Here is a 12869-nt window from a genome sequence, read left to right as displayed (position 1 = left end):
GCTTGGCTAGATTCCTGCATATATTGGAGACAATAGACAATGGAATGCAGTAGAATATATTCATCACATCTGCTTGAGTTTGGACTTCGCAGAAAGAAAGGACTGGATGACATTACTAAACCAAGGAGCTGAATGTTTGTAACTGAAGAGGATTTGCTACCTGCATGCAGTAGAAGTGAATGAGCAGCATCACAACCAATTTTTCATAATGGAGTTATAAATACAATACAGCCAGCTGGCTGCAGCAGGAAGGCTAGTGGCACCAGGCCCCAGCCAGGGAGCAGGGAGGAGGGAGAGAGGAAGGAAAGATCAGAAAGGTTGGAGAGAGATTAGAATGGTCGGAGGAAGACCGGAGGTTGAGAGGATTGAAGCATGGAGGGAGCTTGAAAGTTGGAGTGGGGATATAGGAGGCTGGGGAGAATTGGGGGTCGGGGAGTCGGAGGTCAGTGAGAGGGGGCGTTGTAGGAAAGAGGAAGATCAGTGGGCAGAGGCCTCGGGGAGATCAGAGCACAGAGGGAGATTGAAAACCTTGGGGAAATTGGATATCTGGGGAGATCAAAGGTTTTGGGTGGCCTTGGAGGTCAAGTGTAGATTGGAGGGAGGTCTGGTGTAGATTGGAGGGAGGTCAGGTGTAGATTGTGGGTTGGGGGATGAAATCAGATCATAGTGGAGGTGCAGTGGGTGGGTTGTCAGGGTTTGTCAGGGGAATCAGGTTATCTTAGGGGACTGGGGGAAGCACTCCTGCTCCTCCTGGTCCACAAGCAGGCCTGGAAAGTCACTTATCTTTTGGAGGCTGCTCTTGCCTCCCTTCAACTGCTGCCCTAGAACACCCTGCCCGCTAGTCTTAAAGGCAAATCTCTGTTAAAATTTCAGGTACACAGTCTGATTAAAATATCCAGAAGCAGGTTAGTTGCCTCCTACCAACATCTGTTAAAACTGGAAGTGGGTGTGTTGGGGTCGGGTTTCTGAGTTTTGAAGTTTTAACCTCCCATCTCCCTCTGTCCTGGGGGTTAAGATTACTCGCAATGTCTCTGCACTGAAGACAGAAAAGGATTTGTCAGCCTCTTGCCCAGTTCTGCCTTTTTTTGGCCTGTAGCACTTGTCTTTCAAATTGAAACTACAGAATGGTGTCATCAGCAAAACAGTCAATATAACTCTTGAACTCATCCACCTCATCTCTAACAGTCAGTGCTCTGCTTCTCTGAGGGGCGCCTGTGCATGATGGTACAATAAAAAAAATTAACGTGTCCCAGTGGTTGTGACCTCTGCGGGAAGTCACGTATACAGTTCAGCAGCTTGGCAGATGTACCACAAGGAGGTTAGCTTCTCAGTGAAGCAGAGGTGCCCTAGCCTAGCCTACTGAGATCTACTGCTCTAAATTTGTGCTGAATATCAAATTACTCTGTCTTTGGACCAAGAGATTTAAAACATCAAAAGCTTACCAATTTGCCCTGAAGTTAAGTTGACAATCAGATAGCAGGTTATTGAAATAATGATATTGCAGCAGCTTCTTATTGATGTATGCTAATGCTTCAACCGTACATCACTCAATTTTCACCTAGAAAAAAAGCCCCTGAATCTTGACTTATTTTCATATTAATTAACTTAGCCTGGTGCTGTAGGCAGTACGTTTCCTGGCCTCCAGTTTGAAACTGGGTAAGGAGAGACATCTTCCATTTTAGCATTAGCTAGCTCAGAAGCATATGAGATGTAATATTGAAATCTCCCTACCTTTCATAGTTGGCTGTCCTGATTCATATCCTCTCGGATGCTGGAATGCTCGCTGAGAGCACAGGCTTAGCTCTGATGGCTCCTATGTTCCAATCTCTTGAAAACTCTCACTGTTCATTACCTGTACATAAAGAATAGCTACTTTGAGTCCACCGCCACATCTGGAACCATACTCCAGCATAATGCTCAGGCCCTGAAATTCCGTGAGCTATGGTCACAGCGGTTGAACTGAAATAATGCCCAATGCCCATCAGTATCCTCTAACACTGACACCCCCCACCCCCCCCCCCCCACACACCCCCGTCTCATTTGAGTTTGTGGGGTCTTTGGGAGGTCACGTCATTTTCATAGGGCCAGTGGCCGCAGCTGCCATTGGGTCTCATCTTTGCTGCTGACCAACCCCCAAGCACCAAGAAATTGAAAGGGTTCTACAGCCATGGGGGAGGGTTTACCCAAGTTTCCAAATCCAACAGTGTTCCAACAAGCAACGGTAAATTCCTTTAAGATGTATATTGTCTTCTCTGGGGTCCAGACTGGAGGTTAGGACACCTCATTCCCCTTGATGCATATTAACTACCATCACTATATTGAATGAATCATCGTCACCTGCAGGCTCCTACACATGACCCCACCGCCTCTCTTATTGTGTGCGATCAGCAACAGTACACCTTGCTGGTCTCTACCCACCTTCTTGGCAGATGTTTCCCCTTGCGTTACTCCCCCACCACCCTGCAACCCTCTTTGCCCCTGCACAGCAAGTGAGAAGCTGGCGATGTACACACAAGGGCTATCCTCTTCACACCTGGCTCATGAGTCCTCTCACGAACTCATGCTCGGTGACCGAACTGCACTATAAACAGATCCATGGCTAAACTGGAGCCCTGATTGAGCACACCACTGGTCTGCTCAATCAATGATACCGTTCTCTGAACGCGTCTGGTGGCTTCCTGGTTTGCAGCCCACAACATGTGTCTGTGTGATAGTGATTTGCTGTAAGCTGCATAATTTTGCACTACGACAGGGACAACACAGGAAGCCACCATTGGATGAGGGCCTTCAGTATGTTGAGTAAAAGGGCAACAATGGTGTAGAGGGTGGTGAGGAAATGGGATGATCCAGCACCTGTTTGCAGACAGAGCTCTTTAATAGCAGGTCTTTGGGAAGAGCTTGAGCTGAATAATCTCTGCTGCCTTGCATCAGTATCTCTCGCAGTCCTTCTCAAACAAATTGCATCTGTCCAAAAACCAACATTGTTGTTTGTATCACCTGACATTGTAAGGTCACCAGCTACTCCAGGAACACTCTGCACAAAGATTGCCAAAAAGGTTTATCATTTTGCTGGATTATAAAAAATACACACTAATTATTAGTCTGACAAGAGCACTTAGCACCTATTTTATGTGTTCTCTTACCCACTCTAATAAATCCAATAGAATTCGGGAGAAACTTTTTTAATCCACAGAATAGTGAGACTGTGGAACGTGCTATCATAAGGAGTAATTGAGGTGAATAGTAAAGAGCCATTTAAGGGGAAGCTAGATAAACATAGAACATAGAACATAGAACATAGAACATACAGCACAGAACAGGCCCTTCGGCCCACAATGTTGTGCCGATCCTTTGTCCTCTGTCAAGGACAATTTAATCTATACCCCATCATTCTCCTTTATCCATATACCTATCCAAAAGCCTTTTGAAAGTCCCTAAAGTTTCTGACTCAACAACTTCCCCGGGCAAGGCATTCCATGCCTCGACCACTCTCTGGGTAAAGAACCTTCCCCTGACATCCCCCTTATATCTCCCACCCTTCACCTTAAATTTATGACCCCTTGTAACGCTTTGCTCCACCCGGGGAAAAAGTTTCTGACTGTCTACCCTATCTATTCCCCTGATCATCTTATAAACCTCTATCATGTCACCCCTCATCCTTCTCCTTTCTAATGAGAAGAGGCCTAGAATGTTCAGCCTTTCCTCGTAAGACTTATTCTCCATTCCAGGCAACATCCTGGTAAATCTCCTCTGCACCCTCTCCAAGGCTTCCACATCCTTCCTAAAATGAGGCGACCAGAACTGCACACAGTACTCCAAATGAGGCCTTACCAAGGTCCTGTACAGCTGCATCATCACCTCACGGCTCTTAAATTCAATCCCTCTGCTAATGAACGCTAACACCCCATATGCCTTCTTCACAGCCCTATCCACTTGAGTTGCAACTTTCAATGATCTATGCACATAGACCCCAAGGTCTCTCTGCTCCTCCACATGCCCAAGAACCCTACCGTTAACCCAGTATTTTGCATTCATGTTTGTCCTTCCAAAATGGACGACCTCACACTTTTCAGGGTTAAACTCCATCTGCCACTTTTCAGCCCAGCACTGCAACCTATCCAAGTCCCTTTGCAGACGACAATAGCCCTCCTCGGTATCCACAACTCCACCAACCTTTGTATCATCTGCAAATTTACTGACCCACCCTTCGACTTCCTCATCCAAGTCGTTAATAAAAATCACAAACAGGAGAGGACCCAGAACTGATCCCTGCGGCACGCCACTGGTAACTGGGCTCCAGGCTGAGTATTTACCATCTAAGACCACTCTCTGCCTTCTATCAGTTAGCCAATTCTTAATCCAACTGGCCACATTCCCCACTATCCCATGCCTCCTGACTTTCTCCATAAGTCTACCATGGGGGACCTTATCAAATGCCTTACTAAAATCCATGTACACCACATCCACTGGTTTACCCTCATCCACTTGCTTGGTCACCTGCTCAAAGAATTCAATCAGGCTTGTGAGGCAAGACCTACCCCTCACAAAACCGTGCTGACTGTCCCGAATCAAGCAGTGTCTTTCCAGATGCTCAGAAATCCTATCCCTCAGCACCTTTTCCATCAACTTGCCTACCACCGAAGTAAGACTAACTGGCCTGTAATTCCCAGGGTTGTTCCTATTCCCTTTCTTGAACAGGGGCACAACATTTGCCACCCTCCAATCACCTGGTACCACCCCCGTCAGCAGAGAAGATGAAAAGATCATTGCCAGCGGCTCTGCAATTTCATCCCTTGCTTCCCATAACATCCTTGGATATACCCCGTCAGGCCCGGGAGACTTGTCTATCTTCAAGTTATTCAAAAACCCCAACACATCTTCCCTCCTAACGAGCACTTCCTCGAGCTTACCAGTCTGCTTCCCACCGTCCTCTTCAGTAATACACCCCTTCTCATTCGTAAATACCGAAGAGAAGTACTCATTCAAAACCTCACTTATCTCTTCCGGCTCAACACACAGTCTCCCGCTATTGTCCTTGACCGGACCTACGGTCCCCCTAGTCATCCTCATATTTCTGACATACGCGTAAAAGGCCTTGGGGTTTTCTTTTATCCTACCCGCCAAGCATTTTTCATGCCCTCTCTTAGCTCTCCTAATCCCTTTCTTCAGATCCTTCCTGGCCATCTTGTATCCCTCCAGAGCTATGCCTGTGCCCTTTTTCCTCAACTTTATATACGCATCCTTCTTCTTCCTAACAAGACTCTCAACCTCTCTTGTCAACCACGGTTCCCTCACATGACCATCCCTTCCCTGTCTGACAGGGACATGCTTATCAATGGCCCCTACTATCTGCTCCTTGAAAAAGTTCCACATTTCGACCGTGCCCTTCCCTGCCAGCATATGCTCCCAACTTATGCTCCTCAGTTCCTGCCTCACAGCATCATATCTACCCTTCCCCCAATTGTAAACCTTGCCCTGTTGCACATACCTATCCCTCTCCATTACCACAGTGAATGCTACAGAATTGTGATCACTATCTCCAAAGTGCTCGCCCACCAACAGCTCTATCACTTGCCCTGGTTCATTACCTAGTACCAAATCCAATATTGCCTCCCCTCTGGTCGGGCAGTCTACATACTGCGTCAGAAAAGCTTCCTGGACATACTGCACAAACACTACCCCATCCAAACTATTCGATCTAAAGAGTTGCCAATCAATATTTGGGAAGTTGAAATCCCCCATAATTACTACCCTGTGACTTCTGCTCCTTTCCAAAATCTGTTTCCCAATCTGCTCTTCCACCTCCCTGCTGCTATTGGGGGGCCTATAGAAAACTCCCATCAAGGTGACTGCTCCTTTCCTGTTCCTGACCTCAACCCACAGTGCCTCAGTCGGCAGATCCTCCTCGAAAATTCTTTCAGCAGTTGTTACACTATTTCTAACTAACAATGCCACCCCCCCACCTCTTTTACCACCATTCCTAATCTTATGAAAACATCTATAACCAGGTACCTCCAAAAACCATTCCTCCCCCTCACCTATCCACGTTTCAGTGATGGCCACAACACGAGGGAGAAAGGAATAGAAGGTTATGCTGATGGGGTTAGATGAAGAGGGGTTGGAAGAAGCTTGTGTGGAGCATAAACATTGGCTTGGAACTGTTGGGCCAAAAGGCATGATTCTGTACTATGCTATGTAATGAAATATCATGTACGCTAGTGCTTCTATGAGGTTCTTCTATGGCAGAGTGAAGAACTCTTGAGATGCTTGTGGTCAGTGATGTCCGGACCTTGTACTGACCAGCTTCTGCCCTGCAGGTCCCATGTACTACACAGCTTCCCTTCCCCTTCACCTCCCATACAGTCTCTAGTGGTCTGGGTCCCATTCACCGTCCTGCTTCTCCCAGTGGTCAAAAGCCCATTTACTACACAGTTTCTCCTGCAAATCCATGCCTACCCAGCTTCTCCTGTGATGACAAGACCATGCAATGCCCAGCTTATCCTTGTGAGGAGTCCCAGATCCAATCCAGGTTGCATGCATTGTCTCACTTCACATATTGCCCTGTTATTAAAGGCCAGCGGGTTCAGGTCTGTGATGTCCTTCACAAATGTATAATTTCTAGTTGCCATTAATGTCTGGGATTAATTCAAAGGGCAAGCAATAGTGATTGGGGAATAAATATTCCAGTTGGCTCTTCTGCTCTGGGCATAGTCTGTAAGTGGGAAGTAAAATCATAGAATCTTACAGTACAGAAGGAAGCCATTCGGCCCATCATACCTGTGCCAGCCCTTTAAATGAGCTTGCCTTTTGCTTAATTTTTTCATAGAGTTATGTAACTCAACAAATATTCAAATGGGAAGAATGTGTTCACTCACTGAGGCATTGGGTGGAATCCAAAAGGCCAGCAGAGACGGCTTTAGAGTCAGGGAATTTTTGAAAGTTGCGCGTTGGGTTGGCTCCCTGATACGTTCCTGCTTCCATGTAATCTTGCTGGAGGCGGGCTGCCATGAGAACCAGCAACCCACTCCGGAATTTTTTTTTAACAGAGACAGGCATCCAATTAGGGCAAATAAGGCTCCACTTAGGTGCCATTTCCAGAACCTGCCGGCATCTTCCTGAGGGATGGAAGGTTATCGGGGGTAGGTAGAAATGTGGAGTAATCAGTTCAGCCATAAACTTATTGAATGGTGGAGCAGGCTCAAGGGGTCGAGTGGCCGACTCCTGCTCCTAATTCATATGCTCTTATGTTTGTATGTCGGATGAGCCCCCCCACTGAGGCCGGAGCCCAGCAGCTACACAGAGGCAGCCTCCCGGCAGCAGGTGGGGATGGTAGCCATCGGAGGCTCCTCTCAATTTCCCAATCACGGAGCCACTGGAATGAGAAGGCCATAGTCAGAGCCACAAGCAATCCTGAGGAGGGGTTTCTCCCTCCACACTGATGTTCCTGACAGATGTGGGTAGTGTTTATTCATAAATTTTCAGTGCACTTCATCGAGACCCTCCATTTTTAGACGCACTCCCAGTTCCCTACCACATCTCCCGATGGAGCTGCTGGCCGTCTGGTGCTGCGGGTCCTCTGATTCGACCTCATGCTTTGGGAACTCACCCACCGTCCTTAATTGGACGGCGAACGTGACGGTAGCCTGTTAATTGGCTGCCTCGCGGAAGATTCCACATGTTGGCAAACTCCGACCCGTGTGGGATCGGGACCCAGACACGGGTCTGGCATCTGAAATTTTTCAAAGGGCAAAAGATTCCACTCAACTTGTTTGACCAGTTATTAAAGCTCCCGCTAGCGATTCCCATCTTGTGTGGATTCCCTTCTGCCTCATTCTGCTCCTCCATTACCGTTTTGTCTAGTATAAGGATGTAAAGGGTTAATACAGAAGACAGTGAGAGAGACCCCTCCCACTGTAAGAGGAATGATGTAACTGTCAGATGAGATAGGCTATAGAAGAAGAAGGAGCAGCACGTTAGGGTTAGGGTTAGGGTTAGAGGATGCTAGCTTAGGTGGCTTGAGAAGTGTGTATATAGTCTAATGTAAATAATAAACAGTTCAGAGTTAACCTTTACCTAAGACATTCTCTAGAACGCCCTGCAACACTATTAATACAACAACATGCAACATTTTGAACCCAAAGCTGCATTGACAAATTCCATGTATCCTTCCCATAGAATTCACTCCCAGGAGATGTGGCAAAGCAATGCAATCAGGATGAGACTGGCACTTCTCTCCAGGGAAATGGGCTTAAATTCTGTCTACTCAGTTGGAATAAAATGTTCTCTCGTGGATGTCTGTTGTAGCTCTTACGTGCAATGGATATTTTCAGAACGAATTCTAGGGGGAACAGTTCAAAAATACTAACTGCCTTCAATTGACTCTAAATAAACTGTGGTTAGCAGCGCAGCCTCACCGCTCCAGCGACCTGTGTTCAGTTCTGGGTACTGCCTGTGTGGAGTTTGCAAGTTCTCGCTGTGACCGCGTGGGTTTCTGCCGGGTGCTCCGGTTTCCTCCCACAGCCAAACAGTTGCAGGTTGATAGGTAAATTGGCCATTATAAATTGCCCCTAGTGTAGGTAGGAGAATTGAGGGAAGTTGGGGATGTGGTAGGGAATATGGGATTAATGTAGGATTGGTATAAATGGGTGGTTGATGGTCGGCATTGACTTGGTGGGCTGAAGGGCCTGTTTCAATGCTGTATCTCTCTATGACTCTAAACTCATTTATAGGTCAAGAGAAAGAGGGAGAGACAATGTGTCAGGTTAAAATGGCTCTGATTTTATAGAAAGATTTACGGCACAGGAACAGGCCATTTGGATTAGAATAGACATGAACATCTCTGAAACAATTACTGAAGTTTACATGTGCTTACTAACAGAGCTTTGAACCAGTGTGTATTTTTTAAAGAAGAAATGCACAATGATAATTATTTTATAATCATGAGTGATGCAGTCTGTCAGGACTGAATATTTAAGCCCTGATTTTAACTCAGAGCGTGAAGCGAGTTGGTGGTAAACCTCCATGATTTAATCGGCATGAATCCTAAGTGATTTCAACTCCCAGGTCCTATATCTCTTTTATAGAGGAGCTGCTCTGTAGATTGCATTGGGATTTGGGCAGCCCACTCACGTGTCACACGCCTATTTAAAGCAGGGATACGCCTCTGAAAATGAGGTTGTATTTCTTACATGAATTTATCGTTGAACAACTCTACAATGTAACTTGGCCACTGAAAATAGAAGGAAACAATACCTGACAATACTCCTTTCACCCACAACTCCATCACTCCCTCCCCTCTTTCACAGTCTTCAGCATAAGCTCACAAGGGCACACTGCACCATCTCTCTTTCACATTCCAAGCACAACTACCTCTTCCTTTTCTCTCTTTACCCATACGCTAACACCATTCTTTTCTCACATCCTAGCACTTTTTAAAAAATTCATTCTCAGGATGCGAGCATTACTGGTAAGACCAGCATCCATTGTCCACCCCTAATTGAGTCAGCCACATATAAGCCAGCAGATTTTCATTCCTTGAAGGGTATTAATGGCCCACAAGAGTTTTTAATAACAACCTCATACCTTCATAGCCTCTAGCTTTTTTAATTCTAGATTTATTTTAATTAATTGAAATTAAACTCCTGAGCTATTAGGGTGGGACTTGATCACATGTCTCTGAATCATTAATCAAAGGCTCTGGGTTATTAATCCAGTAACCTACCCATTACACTACCAGACCCCATGGCATGCACTTAGGAAACAAACTCCCCCACAGCACTCCCTCCCCACTTTACATTACACATAGCTTTTCAGGCTTCTGATCTGTCAAGACTCCTGAATCTCACCTTCTGTATCCCTATGGACATGCTCAATCAGCATCCTGATGGTTCCCTGGCTTTGGTGATTTCTGTGTTGATCATGTGTGATGGGGTTCCAGAGAGGTGTCATGAGCCATGTCTGTAGGAGTTATCCCAACAGCCATTCAATGACATTCCAGCCAGGAATGAATACTGGGGGAATGGTAGACTGTCATAGAATAAATGCACTAACTGTGCATTCATTTAGTGGTTACCTTTTCTACTGATGAGCACTGAGTATTGCATTGTCAGAGCTGTCAACTTTTGGACAAGACTTTAAAATATCTGCTATCTCAGCTGGATATGAACAGTCCCATAGCACAATTTAATGAAGAGTAAGGAAGCATCCTGGCAGGTGTGCTTCCCTCAAACAATCCCACCTGCTTGGGATCTTACTCTGCAGAGGTTTATTGCTCTTTTTGTCTACATAACAGTGACTACACTGCAAAGGTAATTGATTGTGATGTATATTGGGATATCCTCCAGGTGTGATAAAAGGTGCAATTCGGATGCAGGTCTGTTACTTTTTTTTTCCAACTCTACAACCTCCTCCTGCCCAATATTGTAGCATGTGGATTCTTCCCTTCCTGCCCTGCTCCACTCCAGCTCCCTTGGCAGATCCTTCATCCAACTCTGGAATGCTCTCCCTAAATCCGTCCACCTTACTGTCTCTCTCCTTCCTTCCAAGCCCCTTTCTAATCTACCTCACTGACCTTACTTTTGCTTACTTGCCTAATCTTTCTCTCACCATATTTTGATGTTCAATTATTTTCTCATCTCCCCCAATGGCTTTGGAGTGTTTTACTTTGTTAAAGGTGCAAGTTTTTATTATTGTTGATTTTATTGTTATAATGTTACACCAAGAAGGATCATGACCTCCTGGAGTTAGATTATGGGGGTAGTTGCTCCTGAAATTAGCTACTGATATTTTTGCTGCCTCCCCTAGTTAGCATGACTGCTGGTTGAGGAGCCTGTCTACTGAAGGGTTTCCAAGCTGGTTGGCTTTATGATCACAGATGTGCTTACCATGGAGCCACATAGTTTAAACTCGTGTTACCATTTATCGGCATTTATTTTCATTGGCTAATACTAAGAGATCCAGCAGCAAATGCAACTCTTATCAAACCTCTGTGGGCACAAATTTCAGGCAAGAAAAGCCACACAGTAAGAAATAGGAAGGAATCAGTTGCTTTGGCTTCGAAGGCTGTTCCGCAAAGACTCATTGGCCCCATGGACGTGCGGGCACAAGTCGGACACCTTGAGCCCAGTCAATTGATTTAGCATTGACGACTTTGGCACCCATTTCCCTCCAATAGGCTGTGAAGCACTTTGGGACATGCCGAGGTCGTGAAAGACGCTATTGACGGCGATTACATTTTCTTTCTTTCAAATACAAATTGCTGGTTCCCAGTCTTCCATGTTTTTATCTGGCTGCCATTTTTGTTGCCCAGCTGAATCAGTTGACTAAATCAAAGAAGCTATTTCAAATACAGTCTAGTCAGCACAGTGTGATGAACACCTGATAGATCCTACAACATATCAAAACTCTAGGTAGTTATTAGTAAAATGCTGTGTATGGTGTATTATTAGGCTGTCAGAACTAACACTCTGCTGAAAGGTAAATGGATGAATTTTACTTAGAGTTTCTTTCTCTCCCAGTTTCCTCACAGCAAGCACCTCAGTTTCTGGACTAAGTGATCGTGATAACACAGACTGAATAAAAAATTGACATTTAACATAATGGTAATTGCGGTATTCGGCTGACTAATGCAATGTATATAATTGAGACTGTTAGTTTGCTGCTAACGCACTGATTGTGTGCTAAATGAGACTTGTGGGCTGATTTTATCGGCCGTACATATCAGGAGGTTGTTGGTCCACTTTTCTGTCCCATTCATTTGCTTGACATCAGTGGTGGGTGTTCATGAAACCAGCCCCTTTAAATTGTGTAATTAAAAACAGAATTTGTCAAAATCAGCATAAACACAGAACTACTGAGTACAATCTCTAAAGCTGGGGGGGTAAGATGCCAGAATCCTGTGATAGAAGCACAATTTGACAGATTCAATCACCTAAAAGCAATGGCTCTGGTTACAATTAAAGCAATTGAGCAACCAGTCAGAAAAAAACCTGCAGCAATCACGCCGAATTCCCTTAACAGGCAGGTAAGTGCTTTAGATAATGCACAGTGCATCAAATTGGAGTGCTGACAGAGAAAGTAAAACACGAAGCATCCTTCAGAATATGTGCGAGCGCATGAAAATGATGGGCAAGGAAAGGCCAATCGCTCCATCAAGGCTGTCCCACTCATGAGGCTGGAGGATCATGACGAGGCCCTTCCTATCCCTCAGTGGCCACCCATTCGCCTGGGAGAGGCAAAAGACACGCAGACAGTATGAAGAAATGAGTCAAAAGAGTAGCCCACCACTGATCAGGGAATTCAGCTGAGATGGGAGTCAATCATGTGGGAGATAAGTGTGCAGAAGAAGATGTTCAACTTGAGGAAAAGTAAACAACAAGGATCACGTTATTTGGAGGAAAGTGAGAGACCTGTTCAAGATGCTGAAGGGTCAAGTTGAACTACAAGAAATTGTTTATCCTTATCTTATAAATGACTAGGAGTAGGTTGGGATAAAGGTTAGGTGAAGAAATGTGAACAGACAGATCAAATAGAACAATGTCACAGCGAGGGTGAGAAATGTTTAAGGTGGATTAACCAGGGCAATGTTCCCCCTAATTTTCCATTGTTATGCGCAGTCTGTCTACTGCACTGCATGGTACGTTTCGGTACGTTGCTTGGCCCAGATCCCCATTGACTATGGGGATGATCACATCAGTAGTTTGAAGAGGGAGTTGGATTGGGATTTGTTGAGAAAATATTTGAAGGATAAGAACACTCTATTCTGCTCTGGAGTTGTGGTGCAGGCCCAGTGCATGGGAATGAGGTCTGACATTGCATTCTCAGCACCCGAGGTTTTGCTGCTGCCCAGTGCAGAGATTCACTGACTGCTC

The sequence above is a fragment of the Heterodontus francisci genome, chromosome 3 (genome assembly GCF_036365525.1).
Source record: "Heterodontus francisci isolate sHetFra1 chromosome 3, sHetFra1.hap1, whole genome shotgun sequence".
In the NCBI taxonomy this organism is placed as follows: Eukaryota; Metazoa; Chordata; class Chondrichthyes; order Heterodontiformes; family Heterodontidae; genus Heterodontus; species Heterodontus francisci.
Note: the sequence above shows the minus strand (reverse complement) of the source record.